Source organism: Pogona vitticeps, chromosome 2 (assembly GCF_051106095.1).
Source record: "Pogona vitticeps strain Pit_001003342236 chromosome 2, PviZW2.1, whole genome shotgun sequence".
Lineage (NCBI taxonomy): Eukaryota > Metazoa > Chordata > Lepidosauria > Squamata > Agamidae > Pogona > Pogona vitticeps.
The window spans coordinates 303,114,291-303,139,759 of NC_135784.1; the positions used below are offsets into that span (position 1 = coordinate 303,114,291).

Sequence of the window (25,469 nt, forward strand, 5' to 3'; positions counted from 1 at the left end):
ATGACTCGCTCTCTGAGGGGCGGGGTTTAATGGATTGCCCTGCTCTGATACTTTTAAAGGTGTTCTTGGAATTGATTTTAAAAACTAATTGATATTAATTTTCATATAATATTTGTTTAATTCTTTTTAAATTTGCATACTCTCTGCCTTTAGCTTTTAAATGTTGTGGTTTTTTTTTTAACAGAGAAAGCCACTTTGGATCCTCCTAATGAGAAAGGTGGGGCAAAAAGATTTTGAATGAATGAATGAATGAATGAATGAATGAATGAATGAATGAATGAATGAATGAATGAATGAACAGTTCCCTGTCCAAGGCATTTATGGCTAAATGTTTACAGGGGTGGAGAGAAGGGAAGCAAAATGGAAGAGACGAAAGGCCTATAACGGGAAAGGATAAAAAACTGCAGCTGCTGGAATTGAAGGCTGACATTTCACACTCCTAGGGAAGAGTGGAAAATGAGAGAGGGCCTTGGAGCAGAGAAAATTTCATCAGTAGCTTTTCCTTGGCTCAGTTTCCAAACATGTATTTGCCTCTGCAAGTATTCTTACGGGTGACTCTGGAGAAAGGTGATTTGGAATCAGGTGGGAGTTCACCAGCACCTTGCCTCCTGCTGTTTCTTGAGTTGTAATCACATTCTCCAAGATATTTTTTCCTTGGGGGGGGGGAGCAGTTTTTTGGGCCTGCATAACGCATGTCTTCCTGTAATGACCGGTACACTGTCTGGCATAAAGTGCATGTGGAATGGTGTGTTCGACACACAATTCCTCTTTTAACACTGCTTCTGGAATGGGAGTCCCCTTGTCCAAGTGTAAATCCACCTGTTTGGAACAGGGTAATTTAATTCCAAAATTCCTAGCTTTAGTTCTTACATTAGCCTTGCCACAATCCAAGAGTAAAATCTGAAAACATTTACAAGCAAAGGAGCAATAGAAGGTTTGATACATGCGCCAAGTTCCTGAACCTGAATATGAGCAGAGAAATATTAATGATGACCTTTGCTCCAGTAGGTTGTGTTCTGCCTTTGATCGCACAAGGTTCCTATTTCATATAGTTTATGTCATAGATACTGCCAGATGCCCAATATGCTCTAAAGAACCACTCAGCTGGGACTCTGCTCTTCGATGAATTCACACTATGGACCGAGCCACGGATGACTCCTACCATGTGTAACATGATCGCTCTTCTCTTCAATTAATTGCAAAGGAAATTAATTCCGTGTCGCCTCTGTTGACATGGTGAAATGGCAGTATATAGATGAAGGTAAGATCTCCCTTTGCATCCTCCGATAAAAAGATCTGGAATCTGGACAGCTCTCCCCACCAGAAATTGCCTCTTATGTGCAAGGATTGAATGTCCCCACTTGCATAAGAGCCACTGATGCTATCAATGTACAGTATCTGTTGTTGCTCTTGCTCCCAGCGCAAGGGAGTACATCAGCAACACTTTCCAGCATTGCAAAATCCTGAAAATTAGGGCTACTAAATAATTAAATAAGCCCTGCATCAAACTATTGCAGTGTGAAATCTCGTTTGTTGTTCAGTAGGGTCAGCGGGGCCATCTTCGAGAACATTCCATTCTCTCTGCCCCCCAAAAAACTCAATTAATATTCTGTGTAGCCTGAGAATGTCCAGGGTGGTTTTTCCAGAGGTGTGTCTGGACAGGTGTGTCTGATCTTAGAGGCTGCAAAAATGGGCTCAAGAGGTTGCAAAAAGCCCACCTCGGGTGCAGATGCTTCCATCGTCATTACCAAAAGATTCTGCATTACTGCGTATGTGCTATAGATTTTGGAACTAGAGATAACCCCAATCTAGTTGTGCTTTAAAGGGTGGGGAGCCCAGACTTCTTGAGGGAAGCACACTAGATCTGCCGCAACCCTTTGTCATGCCAACCCCACTGTCTAAAGATGGCAAAGCTGTTGGGCTCCAGTATCCTCTCCACATGGGTCAAAATTCCCCCAAATCACAGATCTGGCTCACGCAGAGAGGCTACCTGAGCAATAGCATCTTTGTGTCTTTTGACAGTTGCCTTTTCATGCTTACAATGATTATTGAGGGGGCAGAGTCCCTGCAATGTCTGTAGGTTGCACAAGTGGTAAAATAGGACTCTAAGGAGAACTGAACTGAAATTTTACAGCAAAATTCCCATCTACAGATATAATAGAATATAGGCCAAGAAGTCTGAGCTGGTCATTTTAATCTCCTGAGAAAAAACTCTATGGGTAGGGATGTATTGTAATAACAATAACCATTGCGAAATGTATATTTGAGCTTTTAACTTTGTTTCTTTTAATACTATAAGCTGCCTTGGATCCTTTAGGAGAAAAGCAGCAGATAGATAGATAGATAGATAGATAGATAGATAGATAGATAGATAGATAGATAGATAGACAGACAGACAGACAGACAGACAGACAGACAGACAGAGACAGACAGACAGACAGACAGACAGACAGACAGACAGATAGATAGATAGATAGATAGATAGATAGATAGATAGATAGATAGATAGATAGATAGATAGATAGATAGATAGATAGATAGATAGATACGGACGGACGGACAGAGACAGACAGACAGACAGACAGACAGACAGACAGACAGACATCTACCAAAAATAAGACAGGGTCTTATATTAATTTTTGCTCCAAAAGACACATTAGGGCTTATTTTCAGGGGATTTTTTTCATGTATAACAATCTACATTTTTTCAAAGACAGTCATGTCATCTTCTTCTGGTTGCTAAACAATGGTGGATGGCGGGACTTCACTTAACTGAGGCTTATTGTGGGGATAGGGCTTATACGATGAGCATCCTGAAAAATCCTACTAGGGCTTATTTTCAGGTTGGGTCTTTTTTGGGGGGGGAAAGGGTATTTAAACTCTGCAGAAGTTTTAGCATGAAGTTTACTGGACGTCAGCCTGGAGAGCTGGCCTGTGTTTTTGAAAAATGCTTGCCATGCAAGGAAACCCTCCCCCCCCACAAACCCTCGATATTATGTCAAATGAAGAGCTACTCACCCAAAACAGAGTTCAAGAATTTGGCTCTTGCCTTCTTCTTTTCCTCCATCATCTCCTCTATAATAAGAGTGCAGTGACTGGCTGGATAGCTCAGTGAGTTAGGTCTCTGACTGTAGAGCCAATAGATTGGGAGTTCAGTCCCCCATTATGCATCCTAAAAGAACCAGCCTGTGTGGCCTTGGGCAAGCTGCACAATTACAGTGATCCCCCAGAAGAAAATAGTAAACAACCTCGGAGTATCCTCTAGCTAGAAAGCCACTTGATGGCTCACGATTATTGCTAGAGCAGCCAGGGCTAGCTCCACTCAAGCACCCAACTTTTGGATTAGAAGGGATGAAATAAATAAATATTCCCTGCTACAATGCATTGTTATGAGACACTACTGTAATCCAAAGTATTTTGGGGAGGCTTTGTTGACATGTTGTATCTTATTAAAATAAGATGTCATATTATTTCTGAGTTTGGCTGAATGCACAGAAATTCAAAACCTACCTTTTAAGAGCATCATATGTCTCACCCTCTGCCTGGATGGGTTGATCTACCAGGTTCTTTGCATTTTTTTTTAACTTTACTGTATAACCTCAAGTTCTTTCCACTTAAATTTTTGGGAGAAAATTACAAAACTTTAAGTTCATGAGATAAAAAAAAGAGAGACTGTCAGATGAAATTCTCAGGTATCCATAATATAAGGGCCTGTACAGCTGTTCCAAAAGTTTAAAGTGAAAAATATACCTGTTCTTGCATCTTCTCCATTCCAGATGTTATGCAGTCAGCATAGGATCATGGTCATTCGCTGGATTTCTACACCAGCTAACAGTAACACTGACAATGTCTTGAGTGCCTTGTAGATACTGTACGTAGTCTAATTCCTTTGTGCATCTTTCAAAACCTTCAGTGACCTCCTCTGCCTGAAATATAAATATTTCTACTAAAAGCTTCACTACAAAATTATTCTGCCGTCTCCTCCTTTAAGCACAGAAATAAACCTGAGCCTGTTCATGTATCTGGGACAGCGAAGCGTTAGAATTCTAAATGAAGCCAGCTTGATATCCCTCCGGAACAGAAAATTCAGTTTGCCTTTGGAAATGCACATTATTTAATACCAATTTATATCCGTTTGTCTCAACAAAACAGTTAACGAGAGAGCAAGAAGAGAAGACGTAAAAGTCAATCGGAGAGAAAACGGGGCGGTGGGCTGAAGAACTATTGGCAAACCCAGATTTGCTTTTCTGGCCCTTGTTATAATCCTTCATTGGAAGTGACACATTGATAGCCATAGTTCTTCTAGAAAGTGACCTTCATGCCGTCCATTGATTCCCAGTGGCTATCAACCACATGCAGTTGGAGTGACAGGCTGGGTCAAGGGTCAGTCCTTAAATAAAGCTTCTGGATTACTAAGCACCTGAAGTTCAGATGAAAATGGAAATCTGCCACCTCGTTTTATGTGACAGGTTACAACTAACAACACTTTGGGATGTTCGTTGTTTCCACTCCTGCGTGCATTTTCACCCCGTTCCCCTCTTTAAAGGGCTTCCTTTCCCACTCTCCCTGAATTCCACAGAGCAGGTGGAGAGAGTCCTGCTTCTCTTTTCACACCAAACTTTGCTAAAGAAATCCACATATTTCTAACTAGGAAGAGAAATAAATAAGAATTAAAACTTGGGGGCAGGGGGATTTTTTTTTTTTTTTTGGTACAGTTGGATTTTAGAAAGAATTTGCCAGCTTCTGCAAATTTCTTCATTTTGGGGGTGGTGGACTCAAACCAACATACCACCATGTCAACTCACTGATCTCCTTTGATTTTCGAAGAAAAGCAGGATAGGGCTGTTAGGATTATTGCAACCTTTGTATGCTGCCTTCAAGAGACCTTTCTAGACTGGCGTGACTGTCGATCAATCCAGGAACGACCAATTGTTCCTTCTCTGTCTCAGAGTTTGAAAAGAGCCATGCCTTTTCAAGAAGAATTAGGTAACTGTTAGATTTTGTAAATTCTATTGGCTTGTGCCGTGTGCTAAACTTTTGCTTCTCTCTGTTCTTCCCTCCATCCCTCCTTGCCCTCCCCCCTTCTTTAAACCATGCAGGTATGGAAATAGCTCCCCACTTTTTCTATAATTGCATCACCACCACACTTCAAGGACAATAATATTCCTACACAGAGCTTACCAAAACTGACTAAATAAGAAGGACATACAGTCAGGAACTCTGCACTTACTCTAGGACAAACAAGGAAAAGCCAGCACTGTAAGCCAAAGCTTTAATGCATGATCTACCTTGGCCCTAAATTACTGGGTCATAAAGAAATAACGCTATTGTGTGGCAGAAGAAAGTCAAGCAATACGTATGTTCTAGGTAGTTAAGCAACTGTGCTTAGGGGAAAGGCCATAGCATTTTGGGCCCTTTGGTTTGGAAATCAGAGAAGTAAGAGAGAGGCATGATGGAAATTTAAAAAGTACAGTACAGTGGACCCTCGACTTACAGACGGCTCGACTTACAGACTTTTCGAGTTATAGACTTCTCTGGCCGCAAAATTTAGATTCGACTTGCAGCCGGAGAATCGACTTACAGACCAGAAAAAAACCAAAATGGAACAAAAATAGAATAAAAACTGACAGTTATGGAATTAATCGGTTTTCAGTGCATTGTAGGTCAATGGAGATTCGACCTACAGACTTTTTGACTTGCAGCCACCGTTCCAATATGGATTAATTCTGTAAGTAGAGGGTCCACTGTATGTATTTTGGATGGAGAAAATAGTTAGAGTGATGTTTTCTCTTTCTCTTATGTTGTTCAAAAGCAGGTCCTTGAAACTGAATGTGGGAGATTTAGAACAGGTAGGGGAAAAAGTGAAAGAAGCCTCATGGAACAGTGGTTCAACTGCAGTACTGCAGTCAAGACTCTACTTATGATCTAAGTTTGATCCCGGCAGGGTAAGTTAGCCAGCTCAAGGTTGATTCAGTCTTCCATCCTTCTGTGGTTGGTAAACTGGGTAGCCAGCTTACTGAGTGTTTGTGTGTCAAAGTGTCACTTGCATAATTAAATTATAAACTGCCCAGAGAGTGCTATAAGTGCTATGAGGCAGTATAAAAGCAGTACACTTTGCTTTGCTTTTACTTCTTCAAGTATTGCACAGTAAAAACTATGGAGTAAAACCTTCCTCCTCCTCTTATTTGTGGCTCAGGAAATGCAAAATTATTGTCCTCACCTTGCAAGAGGTGGTATGGTATGGAGAAAACAGCAAGAGAAGAGGAGAGAGAGAGAGAGAGAGAGAGAGAGAGAGAGAGAGAGAGAACTCTTGTGTGTGGAAATAAATCAAAATTGTGCAAATAACACAAACAATACAAATTGGACAAAATAATGATGGTGTCTACTTTGCATGAATTTTTAAATATTAAACGTACTGAAGAGGATGTTACTATATCTTTTAAAGCAATCAGCTGGTCATTTTAAGCTGGTTGTGTGGGTGTATACTTTGCTTCTCTACTTTTGCACAAAGTCGATTTGTACAAATTGTAACAAAACTGGCCAACAAAATATAAGGCTCCTTGTCTTCTTTTATTTTCCTTTTGCCTGGATGTGAGGAGCCTTGTGGGACTCAACAGTTCCTGGTCTGGGTGTTTAGATCCCAAATCCACAAGAAGGAAGAGTTTCACGGGTGTTCTCAATGTCTCTCGTTACAAGTGTTGTTTCCATTGGACATGGTGGGCAATAACCCAACTAAGTGTCTTTAAGAAGCTATTTTAACTTGGAGGCTTGGGGCAAAACCTCAAAAGTGTTGGGTTTCAAAAACAGCTTGGGGAAGAAAGAAAATAGTTGTGTCCTATAAAGTTAGTTAAAAATACAGTGGTGCCTCGCTAGACGATGATAATCTATTCCACTGAAATCTCTGTTTAGCGAAATCATTGTATAGCGAAAAGCATTTCCCTATTGGAATGCATTGAAACCTGTTTAATGTGTTCCAATGGGGAAGAATAGTTGTTGTCTAGCGAAGATCGGCCATAGGAAAGCCGCTTTGCGAACCGCCAATCAGCTGTTTAAATAGCTGTCTTGCAAAGCTTAGGTCCCGAAAACACCTGTTTTGTGAGCGCGGAGGAAGCTGTCAAAATCGTTGTCTAGCGAAAATCGGTTTGCGAAGCAGGGACCAAACATTGTCCAGCGAAATTCCCCCATAGGAATCACTGTTTTGCGAATAGCTATTGCGATCACAGTCAATATCTAGTGAAAAAACTGTCATGCGGGGTAACTGTCTAGCAAGGCACCACTGTAGTGAAAGTCAATGGATGCAGCAAATAACAAATGAAGTGAATGGAACCAAGCACTCGTCTTTTGGGTGTATACCCGTTACAGTTTGTGGAATAGATGGCTCCTAGCTGTCCCTCATCCTAGGAGAAAGCCCAAAGCAACGCAGAGGAAGAGCGAATTTATAGGTTGATCTTAGCATATCTCATACGTTTCTGGAAGATGGCGGGGGTGCAAGGATAAGCAACTTCCTCCAGCAGGAGGGAGAGATTCTTCTTATGAGAACCCAGTAGGAACGCTCTTATCTATGGGAATGAAGCCAAAGAGAAACATCATTATCACAGAAATGACTTAATGGGAAGAGCTAAGCTGAGAGAATAACCGGTAGTAACCTCAGAAAGAAAATGATATAACCCTTACCTGTCCAGAATAAGTGGTGACATGGCAAAAGTGAATGGTTCACGTGAGAGATATGAAGAATATGTAGAGATATATTTAAAATACCGATTTTTGCCCATTTCCCAAGTCACAGCATGTGGAGACGTCTCGCTGGGATTTTCCCTTCCACCAGCGAGATTTTTGGGTTTCCAGAGAAAACAAAACTTCAGTCTGATTAATTTATTTTGGTTTAGTTTTTAGCCTATTATTTTCTGCGAGTTACTGACAAATTTGGATACAACCCAAGGCTTTTTCGGGGGGGGGGGGATCTTGTGCCGGAATCATGCTGCTTTGTGCAGAAATTGTAATAATTCTGCACAGACTAGCGTCTCTTCTGGGGGCAAAGAAATAACAACAACCCAATTTTTTTTTTTTAAAAAAAATCCCTTGACAATTCTTGCGGAGGAAATCTCCTGGAGAAAAGAGGGAAACGAAGGATCCTTCTCCCCACAATTTCTCATTGAGAACGAGAGGCTGTGAGCTTCACATGCCTGGTTCATTTGATCTGTTGGAGAATGGTTTAGATATCTGGCTGTAATCAGAGGTTGGGAGTTCGATTCCCCTCTGTGTCTTCTTGACCGGGGCTGGACTTGATGATCCATAATGTCCCTTCCAGCTCTGCAGGTCTAAAAATTATAGATTATTATTCCCAATCCATTGCAGAAGAGATTAAATAAACAGAATGGAGAACATGGTTACCAATGGCTACTAGGCTTTGGGGATGCGATTTACTTTCAGTACAAGAGGACTGATGCTTTGGAGTATCAGCCACTGTTTTGGAAAGGGAGAGAACAGTGTGAGAGATTCAGGACTTCAAATCCTGCTGGGGGTGTTCCCACAGGCACCTGGGCGGCCACGGTAAGGAACGTGGTCTAGATAGGCTTTACGTGTGATCCATCATACCTTATGACATCAGATTAAAACGATCTCGAATGTTGTTCCAATCTGTTTCTCTTGATGATTCCCCTCCTCCCTGGTTCACATTTGAAAAGAGAGAAATAGGTACATCTATCTATGCTTCCTGTAGCACATAATCCACCGTCATCTCTTTGCCTGCCTTAACTATCTTTTCTCTAAGAAGTCTCACCTGTCTTGGCCAATGGTGTGTACCCTAACTACAATTCCCAAGAGTTGTCATGATGGCGGGGGCTGTAGTTCATTGTTTCTGGGAGACACCCAGTGGGGAAAAGATATTATGAAGGAATCAACACCAAGTATGTTAACTTTTCCTTGTAAATCTGCTCCAGCCCGTCGATCACTTTGGGTTTCTGAACGCTTTCTGTGCTCTGTTGCGGTGGTGGTGATGTGCCATCAAGGTGCCTCTGACTTACGGCAATGAGCAATGTCCAAAATGTCCCGTCCTCAACAGCCCTGCTCAGCTCTTGCAAAGTGAAGCCTCTGCTTCCTTTAGGAAGTCCGTTCATCTCATATTTGGTCTTCCTCTTTTCCTGCTGCTTTCAACTTTTCCCAGCATTATTGTCTTTTCCAAAGAAACCCATCTTCTCATGATGCGCCCAAAGTAGGACGGCCTCAGTTTCAACAGTTTTCCCTCCAGAGATAGTTCAGGCTTGATTGGATCTAGGACTCCCTTGTTTGTCTTTCTGGCAGTCCAGGGTATCCTCAAAGCTTTTCTCCAGCGCCACAATTCAAACAAATCCTTTTTCTCTCCCTTCCTGTCAGCTTTCTTTACTGTCTACCTTCCACAACCATACAATACATGGTGATCAGGAATGCAAGAGTGTGGATGATCTTGGTCTCGGTCTCCAATGACACATCCTTATACTTGATTGCCGTTTCTAATTCCTTCATAGCTGCCCTTATGAGTCTCAGTTTTCTTCTGATTCCTTACTTGCAATCTCCATTTCAATTTATGAATGTGGGCTCTAGCATACCATTTTTAAAGATACCTTTAAGCCCATTGTTGCTTATTTCCCCTCTTGAAATATCAGAAAATCTAGAAGGGAAAGGAAACCAGAAACACCTAGATTTACACCGATACAAGTTGTTTGAAACTGGCATCGAAGAAGAAGAAGAAGAAGAAGAAGAAGAAGAAGAAGAAGAAGAAGAAGAAGAAGAAGAAGAAGAAAATAAAATAGAGAGAAAGAGAAAATGTTTTTCCTTATTCTAAAGACCTTACACCAAGTTTCAGCCAGGAGCAAAGTTGTGCATCTGGGGTGATAAATCAAAACTCAGTTTCTAATGAAAATGCTGACACAGGTTTAACTGTAACGAGACTCGCAGGCACCATGGTAAAGAAATTAGAGCCACAAATTCAGTATTCCCCTGACATGTCAAGTCAAATGGTTTTGTTGCTGATCTTCAAAAGTACTTCTCTGTTTCAGAAGAGTATAAGCATTAAAGAGGGGGTTTCTTTTGGAACCTTAAAGATTATTAACCAATTCTTTGTGGCAGTGCTTGCGGTAGACTGAGAATTCACTTAATCCGAAGGAAGCAGATTTTCTGTTCCATAAAAGCTGATGCCGTAATCAACTTAATAAAGTTGAACTGAGCTGTTACTCCCAGCTAGAACTAGAGCCATTGACTCACAATGAGGCTCTGGTAAATCAAGACTTATGCAAGTATGATAAAGGTCTATCTGAAGGATCGTATCTTCCATATGAGCCTTCTCAGCTCTTAAGATCCCCAGAGGGGGCCCTCTTTGCGGTCCCATTGCCATCACAGGCACTATTGATGGGCACACGAGGCAGGCTTTACTTCTCTGTGGTAGCTCCCACACTGTGGAATGCTCTCCCTCAGGAGATCAAGTTGATCCCCTCCCCTTTATTCTACCACCAGTAGCTGAAGACCCACTTTTTAAGACAGGCTTTTAATAACTGAGTCCTGGATGCTGGTTTTAAGCTAAGTACTGTATTCTTCGCACCATAAGACGCACTTTTTCTCCACAAAACAGTGGGATGGAAAGTCTGTGCGTCTTATGGAACGAAGAAAAGAGATTATATTTTCCTGTTTTCTTCTCCTAAAAAATTGGTGCATCTTATGGAAAGGTGCGTCTTATGGAGCGAAAAATATGGTAAGTTTGTTTTTGAAATTGTAAATGTTTGAAATCAATGTATTTCTAAATATTATTATAATTTAATTGCTTTTGTTTGTTTTAATTTACTGTGTTTTGAATTTTACTTGTTTTAATATTGTGAGCTGCCTTGAGTCCCTCTCGTCAGGAGAAAGGTGGCCTGCAAATGGCGCAATATTTTTTTTTAAAAAAAATACTCTAGTTGGGATTAACAGCTAGATTAACAAATTGTCACAAAGTCTGTTGTGTTTTCTGAAACAAAATAACATTTTGAACGACAAGAGAAGGAAAATGGTGAAGTATAGTTATAAGCAAGCCATGCAGTTTTTTCTATAGTGGCCACCACCCATCAGTTTAGGTAAATTGATAAAGGATGACATTAGCAGTTACCCCAAGCGTTAGAGCCAGTATGCATCTCAACCCCTGCTACCTGAGAATACTAATAGATGGTCCTTTGGTAATCATGATTTGCTTGGGGACTTTCCATAGACACCCAGCTGAGCAGTGTGGGAAGATAATGCTGGACTAGATATGCCTTTGGTCTGGTCCAGTCAATGGAGGCTGGTGACTCCAGTATCACAGAGGGAGATGAATCCATTCTCAGTGCTACTCTGAACTTTACAGGGGCAGGCCAGGGCACCAATACGGACCCCCCCGAAGTCAGTTCAGTACCTTGGACAGCACCTTTAAAACCCAGAAGAGAGGCCCTCCATGACATCCACTGACCCCACCAGTATGACCCTAAGTTCTCCAGGGATGGTCTCAAACATAACAGAGGGACAGCAATGGCATGGATAACAGCTGCAGATAAGGAGAACCAGTATGGTAGGATGGCCAGAATGTTGAGCTGTGCATTGGGAGGTCCAGTTCAAACTGTCGTCCAGTTTGATGACCAGGGCCAATTGCTGTCTTTCAGCCTCTTTTCAAACTTACCTACTGCACAGAGCTATCATAAGGATCAATTGGGAAACAGGAGAACAGCCTTCGACTCCTTGGACTCCAGGTGATGATGACAGCCATGGTGCTGCTGCTAGTAGCAGTAATCCTAATAATATAAAATCAATAGCAGCACCATCAACAAAAAAACAATAACTGCAGTTTTTTAGGACTTGATTTCTAATGCTTAGGCTTGACCACAGGCGCCAACAATGCTGAGAACAATACTCATACAATTGAAATGGAGAAAGCTCCATCCATCCACTTTCCAAGTAGTTTTTGGAACTCTCTCCGCATTACTGGGAATGCATGGACTGGTGGCAGTCACGTTCTCCTGGGCAGGAAGATGAGACAGGGTGAAATTATATAGTTGTGGCAAAAGATGTAGGGTACAGTGGCCTGAAAGAACATTGGGTCTCATGTCCTCTGAATGTGCTCTCACATCTTTCCACTAAAGAAAATAAGAAGGAGTTTATTAGGGAACAGCCTATGGGCACTTACTATATAGCACCTTCTCCCTAAATCTATTCACCTTCCAAAAGGTTAGCAGGGCAGGGGGTGGGAATGAGAGAGACAGAGAGAGGGAGAGGAAAACAAGACTAGTCAATATCCTGTATGAAAACTAGTAGAACTGAAGACAGTCCCAAAGGTAATTTGCAAATCTCCTGAAATCCCGAACAAGCTTTGATTTAACCGAAGCTTGAAATGGCTTTTATTTACTGTCTATTGTGGAATAAATGACATCTCATAAACAGGTTTTATCCATTACCCCAGAATGGAGATCACTGTGTAAGGGACATTTTTATCCTCTTGATATAAAACAAGATATGCTATCGTGTGTTATTACAAAATAGAAAAATCAATGCCGAGGCACACCAGCTCTGAAATTTCATTTTCGCCAAACCCCATTTCAAAACAGGAGAGAAGCAACCCTTTTCTAATAATAATAATAAGAAGTCGTCTCCAGAACTGGAGGGATTTACAAAACACTGAGCCACAAAGAACAATAACAAGGAATGAATAAAGTTGTTCTGTCTTGGGTCCTTCTGCTGTGTCTTTGTCACAAATGTGCATATTGTTTGCACCGTTGCATTGAGCTCCCACTGGGTTTGGGAATCAAGGGCTGAAATTAGCTTCTTTCTCTTGCATTTTATACAACACATTTGCTGGATCCCAGGTTGTGCTGTGACATCCAATTGTCCGTTGTGGCTAAGAGGTAAATAGTTTCAGCTTTTGGGGTGGTGGTTTTAGATTGGTCTCGAAATAGGATGCTAGACACCTGGCCAAGCCTCATTGATGGTAAGGGAATAACAAAGCAGATGGAATTTAGAATGGCAAAACTGAACAATATTAATATTATATTTTTGGGCACATGCTGTGTTGTCACTAACCATTGCCATGTGTTCAAAAACAACCCCAGTGTTTCAAAAAATTACTTTTCAGACCACCGTTTCCAGACTGCCCCAGCCAGTACGGATGTTGGATTTAGGCAAATACAGGATAAAAATAACTTTTCCAAACAATACATAGGCACCAATATATTTCCTTAGATTATTTAACAGTAGATGTTAATGTGATGTATGGTTCTTATCCTCCTCCTCCTCCTCCTCACCATCATGGGCTGTCAAGTCAATTCTGACTTACGGTGATCCTTTTCAGAATTTTCTGGGCAGAGAATACACAGACGTGGTTCGCCATTCCCTTCTTCTGGGGGCAACCTGGGACTGTGCAGTTTGCCCAAGGCTAACCAGATTTCCTCTAATACAGGAAGGACAGTGGGGAATTGCTCTCCCAACATCTGCTTCTGCAGCTAGATACCTAAACCACATATTGTTTTCTTTTTTTATTCTTGATCTTATTATCTTTAACCTTATTTGTCCACACTGCTTTCTTATTCAAGTAGCTGCAGCAACCCATTGAATCATAGAATTGTAGAGTTGGAAGGGACTGAATCCAGCCCCCTGCTGAAGCCAGTTAACGACTCTGTTTATTGACGGTAACACCCCAATGTTACATCAGATTAGAAGTGGCCATGGGTGACTATAGACCAAAGTTAACATGGGTTGTCCCAACTAATTCAAATTTGGTGGGAATATGAGCAAAGAACATGGATACAGAGGTGAAAGATGGAAATGGTACTAACGAGTCATCTCTGGGAAATCAAATAGAACCAAACGTCATTGGAACCAAGAGGGCTGTACAGCAAATTTGGAGAAATCCCTGATTTCTGTGAGGTCCAGATTGGAGCACAATTGCCAGATTCGGCTGTGAAGCAAAGAAAGGAAAATCATCATCACCATCATTTTAGAACAACAGAGCTGGAAGTGATCCTATGGATCACTGGAGTATAAATCAAACTGGATGAGGCAGAAACTGCTTCAGCCTAAACTTTTTTAAAAAATCTGAAATCTAAAAGTACTTTGTATGGAACTTTCTAACTTTTGTTGTTGTTCTTTAGTTGTTTAGTCATGTCTGACTCTTCGTGACCCCATGGACCAGAGCACACCAGGCCCTCCTGTCTTCCACTGCCTCCCGGAGTTGGGTCAAATTAATTCTGGTAGCTTCGATGACACTGTCCAACCATCTCGTCCTCCGTCATTCCCTTCGCCTCCTGCCTTCGCATTTTAACTCTTAGTGTCTGATATTTGGCAGGTTTTGTCCCTTCTGTTAGGACAAACCCTAACCATAACCCTAAATGCACTAGGATTTTCAGAGGGTCTGAAAATATCCCCCAACTCACTCATTCCATGTTTTTCCTTTGAAAAAGGTCCTGCAAGATAAGGGAAAGTTGGATTCTGAAGAAGAGAAAAAGAAAAATGGCTGGCGGGTGAAAAATCTTTGCTAAGCCTCCACCGGAAGTTGTGGGAGGCAAAGCTGCCTCTCAGTAGTTTTAAGTGAAGACTTTTCTATTTCCATGTAAAACTATCTGTCAGAAGGTCAGACAACGTTTACAATGAGGAAAGTTTTATAGTCATGTCTGTGCACAAGTGCCTGCTTGGGAGCTACAGGGAAAGGGGGGGGGGAGAGAGAAAAAGATTCAATTTACCTTTCAGTTCAAATGCTCAGATTCCCATTTAAAAGTCTAAGACCCTTGATTATTTATTGATGTCTTTCTCTCTATCGTTGTCTGAAGTCTTTACTAGGCTGCCATGTGTGGCCTAAAGGATTTTTTGAATTAAGTTCTTCCAAAGTCATTTTCCCCTCCGGGGACATCCAATGGGCCTGCTAAAATCCCCACTCCCTCATGCTCCTGTCCTTTAATACATCTATAGTCTCTATATCTACCTATATATTTGCCTGAAATCAAATGAAGAAGCCATAAAGAGCCATCAACCTGCAAGTTTATTTGACATTTTCTTTTATTTACTTTTACTTTTACTTTTTTTAAGGCTTGCAAGCCGAGGTGCTTGGTTGACTCGTGCTTTGTTCTTGAAACGTGGACCAGGTTGCTTCGCAGGGGGAAAAAGGAGGTGAGAATGTTTTTTATTAGGTTTTTTAAAAAAATGCAGCTGATGCCAGGATGTACGCGCCTCTGGTACCTAATATATATATATACATATATTAAATTTTGGTCATAAATGGCACTGGCTTATTAGAGAGAGGATGCCATTACAGATGGTAGACATAACTGGTGATGGTAGATATGAAAAGATTCTCTCTCTCTCTCTCTCTCTCTCTCTCTCTCTCTCTCTCTCTCTCTCTCTCTCTCTCTCTCTCTGTGTGTGTGTGTGTGTGTGTGTGTGTGTGTGTGTGTGTGTGTGAGAGAGAGAGAGAGAGAGAGAGAGAGAGAGAGAGAGAGAGAGAGATGTGTATATCCATCTTAGGGTGGCCAGGTCAGGAATATAAGGGCCAGGGCTCAAGTCATAAGTAGCCATTTTGTCACCTGGAGCGTCACTGCCTTATTGGCTAATCCTGGGTCATATGAGCCGATGCAAAGAGAAAAAGGAGAAACAGGGAGGAATACCTGAGTCCAAGCATGTGGTGGCTGTACTACTTTTGTGTTGACTCCACCTGTTTTGCCTTGTCCTTCACCCAGGCTGTGCAAATATCAACAACTGAGTTCCCTGTCCTTTCACAGCATTTTTTTTTGTTCCTGGGGTCAAAGCCCCCTTGGCCCCACCCTAGATTTGATAGGCATTTCTGAAACCCAGTGGAATGATAAATCTAGAAAGTAAAGTTTGATGGGAATCACTTATCCAAAAGGAATAGGAATAGGGTTGTGTGTAAATGACGTGTGAGGTGATGCCCATCAGATTTGCCACAGCAAACTTCAGGATGATGTTAACAGATTGGGGAACTGGGTCAAAACCAATAAAATTATTTTCAATGGGAGGTGGGAATGTAATGTTCTACATTTAAACAGAAGAAAATGCACAAATGCACAAATGAAAGACAAGCCACAGCTGGCTTGATCATAATAGATGTCCAAATAATCTTCTTTTGTTGTTTAGCTGTTGAGTTGTGTCTGACTCTTTGTGACCCCACGGACCAGAGCACGCCAGGCCCTCCTGTCTTCCACTGCCTACCGAAGTTGGCTCAAATTCATGTTGGTCGCTTCAATGACACTGTCCAACCATCTCATCCTCTGTCGTCCCCTTCTCCTCTTGCCTTTGCACTTTCCCAACATCAGGGTCCTTTCCAGGGAGTCTTCTCTTCTCATTAGATGGCCAAAGTATTGGAGCCTCAGCTTCAGGATCTGTCCTTCCAGTGAGCAGTCCGGGTTGATTTCTTTCCGGTCTTAGTTAAACATGAACTAGCACTATGACTCAGCAACAAAAAAGCAATGTAATAGGCTGCATTGGTTGAAATATAATGGGAAGTAATAGTACCAACCAATTTATTCAGATCTGGTCAGACATCAGCTTCAATGACAGGTTTTCTGTCTTGCATTGCTGTCAAGACAGTGGATTTGTCCATGTCTTAAAGCAGCAACATGTGCCAAAATTCCTAAAATGCGTGTTATGGTCTACCATCATGTACACCTGGAAAGGTTGGAAAGAGATAACATCCAGAGAAAGCTAATTTATTATATCAGGTTGGTGGAAGGGTTTTTTAAATATCCAGTAAGAACTTCCTCTCTTCTCTCTCAGATCTGTCCTCTTCACCAGCTTGCCATGAACTAATCATGAAGAAGAAGAAGGAAAAGCAGAAGAAGGAGAAACAACGACGACAAGAAGAAAAAGTGGTCCCCATAGTCATTAGAGCAATATCAAGCAACTTCACATAGTATTATAAGCAGTTGCAGATCTCAGAAATAACACCATTCGAGTTACAAAAACCAACAATATTAGGAACATCCTGAACCAATATTTAACTGATACTGTACATAGGTTTTTGGTTAAAACTTTTATCTGTTATATAATACCAGTCAATGTTTTTATTATTTTGATTGACTGGGCCTGGTATTTTTAATAATGATGATGATGATTTTCCAGGTTCTGTGGAAAATTAACTTTTCCAAGCTCTGATCCAGACCAGATCGTATAATTCCTGCATGGCTTCTTCTCCTTCGACGTCTCTAGCAAATAGGGACAGTAATAAGTACATGAATTAACAGAGTGACCTCCTTACTGACACACTTCCATTTCATTTCTCCTTGGGAGGAAAACCCAGAAGAGCTTTTAAGAGAAGAGTGACTACATTTAGAAGACAAAAACCGCTCCCAATAAAGACCATGTGTGCTAACCTGGTAAGTTGGAGAGAGAGGAGAGCGATGTTACCATGAGCTCTACATTATGAGCAGATTTACACCTGACAACCTTGCTCTCATAACTATCTCTTCTTGCAGAGTTTTCCACCTGAAGGAACCCATAAAATATTTAAAAGGCAGAAGGATACCTCTTTGCCTAGGAGAGATCTGCATTTATGGTTCTAAATGCCACTCAGTACCGGAGCAAAATGCCCATATAAATACAGTATGATGGGTAAGATAATGTGGAGATGGAGAGCCTGTACTATATTGCCAGCCTAGGAAGAAAGACAGAGCTGTCTAGCGGCCAAAGTAGGAGGGGACCTTTTGTTATAAGTGCACTCGCCACGATGTGCTGCTTTGCTTTATCAAGTGAGATTGAAATATGGACACATACTTTTCTGGGGGAAAGAGACAGGGTACATCATGAAATTGGAGGCTGAGCCTTCCTGTTCTTGGAAGTCCATCCGTTAAAAACCAACCTTGCTTCTCTCTTCATCAGAGGTGATGACAAATGCTTTCTCTCAGCGCAGACCAGCTAATCTGCCCTGCCCTCTCCTCATTCCCCAGTCTTACTTTACCCACATACAACAGGGCTTAGCAACACCTGGGTCCTGTGCTGCCTCTGAAGACCTTCCTTGAAGGTCTGCTCTTATAGAGGGATGCAGAATTGCCAGTGTTACCCTTGGCCCTGCTTGCACAAAGGGAGAGTCATCTTCATATGCTCTGTTTCCTAGCAACAGAATCAGGCCCTCACCAGTCCACCAATGCAGCCATCCCTGGTTCTGTTGGGAAATAGGTGGTGCAAACCAATGGCTCTCTTTGTTTTACCTCTTTTCCAACACAACCTGGAATGCTAAGAAAGAGATGCGTGAGGAGAATGGTCTCCACGCAGTTTCTGGAAGCCAACACCTGCAAAGAATGGCTGAGGGACTTGTGTATGTTTATAAGCTTGGAGAAAAGAAGACTGAGAGGTGACAGGATATCCACCTTCAAGTACCGTAGGTCTCACATGAAAGAGGGAGCCAGCTTGTCTTTTACAGTTCAAGAGGGTAGGACGTGAATCAGAAGATTCAAACTAGAAGAAAGAGAATTTTGACTAAACGTGAGGAAGTGCTTACTTCTTGACAGCAAGAGCTAGAAGACAGTGGTAAGTGGTAAGAGGAGGTAAGTTTTGAGATTTTTAAATAGAGGTAGGTTTGGCCTATGTTAGGTAAAGGCAAAGGTTCCCATTGACAATTTGTCCAGTTGTGTCCAACTCTAGGCGGCGGTGCTCATCTCCGTTTCCAACCCATAAAGCCAGCGTTTGTCCGAAGACAATCTTCCGTGGTCATGTGGCCAGCACGACTAGACTTGGAACGCCATTACCTTCCCACTGAGGTGGTCCCTATTTATCTAGTTGCATTTTTGCATTTTTCATGCTTTCAAACCTCTAGGTTGGCAGGAGCTGGGACAAGCAATGGGAGCTCACTCCATCGCATGGATTCGATTTTACAACTGCAGGTCTTCTGACCTTGCAGCACAGAAGCTTCTGCGGTTTAACTCCCAGCACCACCACGTCCTATGTTAGGGAAACTCAAAGCTATCCCAATGAGTCTGCCTGGGTATCAAGCTCATCAGGAGAGGTCTTTGTCTTGACCCCACCACTTTCACAAGTGTGTTTCATGGGGACACGGGAGAGGGCTTTCTCAGTGGCTCCTCCCAGACTCGTGGGAGTACAGAAGCCAGCTCAGCCTCATCTTGGCTGTTCTTCTGCAAAGCAGGTGAAGACTTTTCTCTTCAGGAAAGCTTCCCTTGACTTGCTGCCTGAGTAGGGCTTTTCTTTCTTTCTTTCTTTCTTTCTTTCTTTCTTTCTTTCTTTCTTTCTTTCTTTCTTTCTTTCTTTCTTTCTTTCTTTCTTTCTTTCTTTCTTTCTTTCTTTCTTTCTTTCTTTCTTTCTTTCTTTCTTTCTTTCTTTCTTTCTTTCTTTAACTTTTTATATTTATTACATTTAAAAAAGAAATTATAACAATAAGTAAATAATTATCACAATATTAGCACATAACCAAAATAACTTTCGCAAAACAGTAAGTCTTTAACATTTTGACTTCCTTGTTTTCCACCAGACATTTATTTTCTTCGCAATCTTAATAATATCTTTCTTAATTCTTATTTTATATCAGTCGTATTAACAGTCTGCTTTTACTTCTGTTGAGAGCAGTTCTGCTTCTAATTTAAGCCTAAGTCACTTGGTACAGGTTTGGAATTTTTCTTACATTTCCCTTTAAGATAATTCTTTATTTTTCCCCATTGAGATTTGTGCTCCGTTCTACTCTTTCCTTTCAACGAGTCTGTTAGTTTGTCCATTGATATTAGTTCCTGTAATTTTATTAAACAATCCTCCACCAAAGGTCCCTCCTTGTCTTTCCATTGTTTTGCCACTTGAATTCTGACTGCGCCTAATATGTATAAACAAATTTCTGTCTCTTGTCTCGAGTTTAACTTTATCATATTGAACAAATAAGTTTCAGGTTTCATCTCCATTTTTATTTTTAGATCTATGGTAAGTATTTTTTTTTCTATTTCCAAAATTTCCTAATAAATTTACATTCCCACCACATATGATGTGGTGTTGCTTTTATTGTCATACATCTCCAGCATGTATCTTTCTCATTTTTCTTCACCTTTGCCAATTTCTCTGGTGCCATATACCATCTATGTAATATTTTCATATAATTTTCTTTCAAATCTGTACTTATCAATAATTTTTGGTTATCCTTCCATGCTCTAAGCCAATCCTCCGTCTGAATTGTTCTACCTAATTCCTGCAACCATGTTATCATATTTTCTTTAATTACTTCCTGTTCCATATTTCTTTCCAAAAATAGTTTATTCAAGTTTCCAATTTGGTGATTTTCTTTTCCCCATATTGTCTTGTCTACTGTAGTTCCATAGGTTCTTTAACCAATCCAATTAATATATTCCCTATTTTCATTCTTTCTAATAGCGGTATGTGTGGAAACCACTAGCATATTATTCTTACTTGATTCGTTTCTTGTCTTGTTCTTAATCTTAGTTGTCCATCATCTTCCTCTATGAGTAGATCTTTATATGTTAACCGTTTATCATTCTTTATGTCAACTTCCTTTGAGAGAGCTTCATGGGGGGACATCCACATTGGAATCCCACAATAAAATTTCCCTTTATATTTCTCCCATACTCATTAATGTTTTTCTTATTATATTATTATCAAAAGCTTTGCTCACTTTCTTTTTTCCATACAATAAATATGCATGAAGTCCATATTTCAAATCTTTGCTTTCTAGTATTAATATTTTTTCATATTAATAAGAGAGTCTTATCCACTCGCTTAACCATTGTAGGGCTTCCGCCACATAATATAATTGGAGGTTTGGGAGACCCCCATCCTCCTCTCTTCTTGTCATCAGTAGGGCTTTTCAATGGAGTGTTGTGTCTTACTGCTTTGAATGTGTTTTTGGTGTTATATTTGTATCACTGTGTCGTAATGTGGCATTTGACCCTTTTTAGTATTTGTGTACTCATTGTAGACACTGTTTTAAACACTGACTTTTAATGGCGTAAGCTGCCTTGGATGCTTTTTTTAAAAAGGTGGGGTAAAGGTTTTTGTTCCATGTCTAGTTGCGCTGGCCATGTGACCATGGAAAGTGTCTATGGACAAACGCTGGCTCTACGGCTTTCAGACGGGGATGAGCACCGTGCCCTTGAGTTGGATATGACTGGACTAAATGTCAAGGGGAACCTTTACCTTTACCTAAAAGTTTTTAAATAAATAAAATAAATAAATTTTTCTGGGCAGAGTTTGGAAACATAAATAAATAAAACCCAGGTGTGGGTTGCTACAGTACTAGAAATGTGGTTTCTGGTGGCTTCTTGATGGCCCAGTGCAACCTCCTAACCCTCAGAATTTCCCTACATGCTTGTGTTTCCTTCCACTGGAGGAGAATGTCCCATTAAAAGCACAGAGAAATCCCAGTTTTGAAGAAGCAAGTCCTCCTTTGTCACCTCCTCAAGTGGGAAGAAGAGGAATTGTACAGCCTTCTCCTCACTGGCAAAGATGGCAAGGAATTTCTTGACCCTCTCAATACAGGGGTCTTGTTGGCAAAACACAACTGCTCAATAGCTCAGTGGTTTAGGCATCTGGCAGCAAAGCCAGAGGTTGGGAATTTAATTCCCCACTGTACACCCTTGACAGGGGCTGGACTCGACAATCTGAAGTCTGCCTTCCAGCCCTGCAGTTCTAAGATTATTATAGATTAAAAACACTTAACTAAAATTTCCCAGTTCTGTGCACAATTGCTTGGTTTTTGCAACAAAACCGCCCAATATTGTGCCAAGTTTTTCTTCCAAATATCTTGCTTTTGTTTTAAAATGTCCCCCTCTGGGCACACAATCACACAAACTTGTTTAATTGCTTGAGGTGCTGGAATGTCCCCAAACTAGCTCCTTTTTAAAAGAATTTGAAGCACTGGATGGTTTGTTTGAATCTTTACCTTCTGTACTGTCTGTGCTTATTGTGTGCATGAGGAGTCTCGTGGCACAGTGGCTGAACTGTAGTCAAAGACCGTGCTCACAACCTGAGTTCAATCACGGGCGCAGCTACTGAGCTTGAGGTTCACTCAGCCTTCCATCGTTCCGAGGTTGGCAAACTGAGTACCCAGTTCCCTTGGGGCGGGGGACAATGTATAGCCTGTATAATTAAAATGCAAAGCACCCAAAGGGAGCTTTACACACTATGAGGCAGTATATAAGCAGCATACCTTTAGGTGTGCCCATTGTTTTTCTATGGGAAAATACAGTACAGAGATTTTGTGCAAAACTGGGCGAATTTTACCCTGTTTCCCCGAAAATAACCTGAAAATAAGCCCTAATATGATTTTTCAGGATGCTCGTAATATAAGCCCTACCCCCCAAAATAAGCCCCACTTAAGTGAAACCCTGCCCTCCACCATTGTGCAGCAACCAGAAGAAGATGATGGGACTGTCTTTGAATAAATGTAGATTGGTGTAAATGAAAAAACAAGCAAAACATCCCCTGAAAATAAGTCCTAATGCATTTTGGAGCAAAAATTAATATAAGACTCTGTCTTGTTTTCAGGAGAAATCAGTATTTGCACCCTATATAAATGAGATTCAGTCCTAGTTGATACTCTGAACTTGCTCATCTGAAAAGGTAAAGAAATCTTTCCAACAAATCTCAAATTAATGTTCCTTGGAGGAGCATGGAATGATAAATGGTGTTAGCCCATCTGGCCCACCCCAAACATCTCTGTACAGGAAATCAATACATGGAATATGGATGGTGGTCGTGGTGGTATCTACTTCCCAGGAACTGAAAAGTTTTCCTTGAGTTCAGCAGTTTCAATAAAAGTTGCTCTTCTTTTGCATCTCTCAAGCCTTTTTGTGAGATAAAATGCATGATAATTTGTGCATGCACATATATGCAAGCTTATGCCATGTTTCAGATACAGTAGGATCCCCTTATCTGCGGGTTCACTATCCACTGATTCACTTACCCACTACCTGAAAATGCTAATTATAAAACCTCAGAAATCCATATGTATTACCAGGGTTTATTTACCCCACTACAAGGAGCCAGAGACCATTCAATGTGTTTTTCAGCATCTGTGGGTGGGTGGGGGTCTTGGAACCAATTCACCACAGATATCGCAGTCCAGCTGTACTAAAAGTGAGCACAAAACAATGCATTCATCTTATAATATGAATAGCTAAAAAGGGACACAATGGGGAAAATACACACAAACATGCATTAGCCCAGCGGTGGGCAATTTGGGGTGACGAAGAAGAAACAGGGTCCTCCAATGTCTAGAGGTGGCCATGGGCCACCCTCAGACCTCTGGAGGTTGCTCACCTCTGATCTAGCCAGCGAAGGGAGGCAAAGGATACATTGGACAAAATGTGCAAATAAATGCACAAATCAAGGGGGAAAGGCATAAACATCATTTCCATGTAGGAAAACCTCCTTAACATTTTGCAGACTGGTGGGAAGAAAGTGTTTTGGGATTTGGGGAAAGGCAACGTAATCCAGGCTGATAAATATTCGCATCCCTAGACTTCTCATCAACACAATTTCGTGTTGTGCCAGTTCACCACTGCAGTACAGTGGCCCTTCCTAAAGGACAGTTTATGGTAAAATAACATGAAGTTGCAAGGAAGGAAGGAAGGAAGGAAGGAAGGAAGGAAGGAAGGAAGGAAGGAAGGAAGGAAGGAAGGAAGGAAGGAAGGAAGGAAGGAAGGAAGGAAGAGAAAAGCCCACAAGGATTAGAAGATGAAAGCAAATGCAATAAATATTGATTGCAGTCTACATCAGAGCAGAAATGAAATACATTGCATATGTGTGCTTGTTTCTTTTTTAAAAAGTTATAATCATATTATAGATGTATATTTGCATTATTTAGCAGTATGTGGCTTAAATGTAGTGGGCCAAACGATTTGTCCTTGGTTAAAAAGTACTGGGGTTGTCACTCATCAAAACGAGAAACTCTGAGCTATGGTATGGTCCCACCTCCATAATTATTGCCATTGATTGTGCTGTATTATTGAATCCACTTTGATTGGCCTCTGTTTAATGTTTAATAGACATAAGGAGAAGTATCTTGGAACATTTTGAGAGAGTTAAGATATTTCAGAAAGAGAAAGGGAGAGAGGAAATTGAAGAAAATAAAAGAAACTGTTCCTAATGAGGTGGAAATACAGACCAGGCTACTGATGTTTCACAAGGCTATGTTTTGGGGATATATTCCCTTCCAGTGTGGTGTAGTGCAGTGGTCCCCAACCTTGGGCCTCCAGATGTTCTTGGACTTCAATTCCCAGAAATCCTGGCCAGCAGAGGTGGTGGTGAAGGTTTCTGGGAGTTGTAGTCCAAGAACATCTGGAAGCCCAAGGTTGGGGACCACTGGTGTAGTGGATAGAGTGATGAACTAAGACTCCGAAGGCCTGGGTTTGAATCTCCACTCAGCCATGGAAACTCACTGGGAGAGTGGAGTGGATAAAGGTTAAGGTTCCCCTTGACATTTAGTCCAGTTGTGTCCTACTCTAGGGCATGGTGCTCATCCCAGTCTCCAAGTCGTAGAGCTAGTGTTTTGTCCGAAGACAGTTTCCATGGTCACATGGGCAGCGCGACTAGACATGGAACACCGTGACCTTCTCACCAAGGTAGTCCCTATTTATCAACTCACATTTTTACATGCATTTGAACGGCTAGGTTGGCAGGAGTTGGGACAAGCGACGGGAGCACACTCCGTCGCGTGGATTCGATCTTATGACGGCTGGTCTTCTGACCTTGCAGCCCAGAGGCTTCTGCGGTTTAATGCGCAGCACCACCATGTCCCACTGGAGTGGATAAAGCCACTCCTAAAATATATCTTCTCTTGAAAACCCTATTAGGGTCACTATAAGTCAGTTCCAACTTGATGGAACAGAACGTGCAACTCATGTGTTATAGCTATTTAAAACATTAAGTTGCCTCTAACAATAGGCAATAATTTTTTTTGGGGGGGGGGGGAGAGTATAAATTATACCTAAATTATAATCATGCAGGCCTTTCAAAATATTCCAGCTACAGGACCCAGAGTCTCCTCCAGCTTTTCAGCCCATGGGTCCGCCACCTTGAACACTTTACTAAATGTTTTTTATGTTGCATTTATTAACTTTTAATTTTAATGATTAGTATATGTTTATGGCTTTTTTTATAGTATTGTGATGTCTATGCAGTTATTATTTAAGGTTGCTATTATTGTCTTGTCTTATTGTGAACTGCCCCAGAGTGTCCTTGTAGCCATATAGGCGATATACAAATTAAATAATTAAATAAATAAATAAATAAATAAATAAATAAATAAATAAATAAATAAATAAATAAATGAATAAATGAATGAATGAATGAATGAATGAATGAATGAATGAATGAATGAATAAATAAATAAATAAATAAATAAATAAATAAATAAATAAATAAATAATACCTTCTATTTCTCTAATGGGGAAATCCAGGTACCATTGAATGTCAGTCAATACTTTGGAATCATCATAAAGGTATTAAGAATGAAGCCAAGAAACTGTCTTCGAGAAAGACCATTGAAC

General features: G+C 41.0%; 1 long non-coding RNA gene across 1 annotated transcript; it reads left to right on the forward strand.

Annotated features, from left to right (window-relative positions):
* Positions 1-11,541: 11,541 nt before the first annotated feature.
* On the forward strand, positions 11,542-20,545 carry LOC144586258 (uncharacterized). The gene is made up of 2 exons (XR_013540981.1): positions 11,542-15,129; positions 16,750-20,545. It is a non-coding gene; the product is annotated as an uncharacterized LOC144586258 (long non-coding RNA).
* Positions 20,546-25,469: the final 4,924 nt, after the last annotated feature.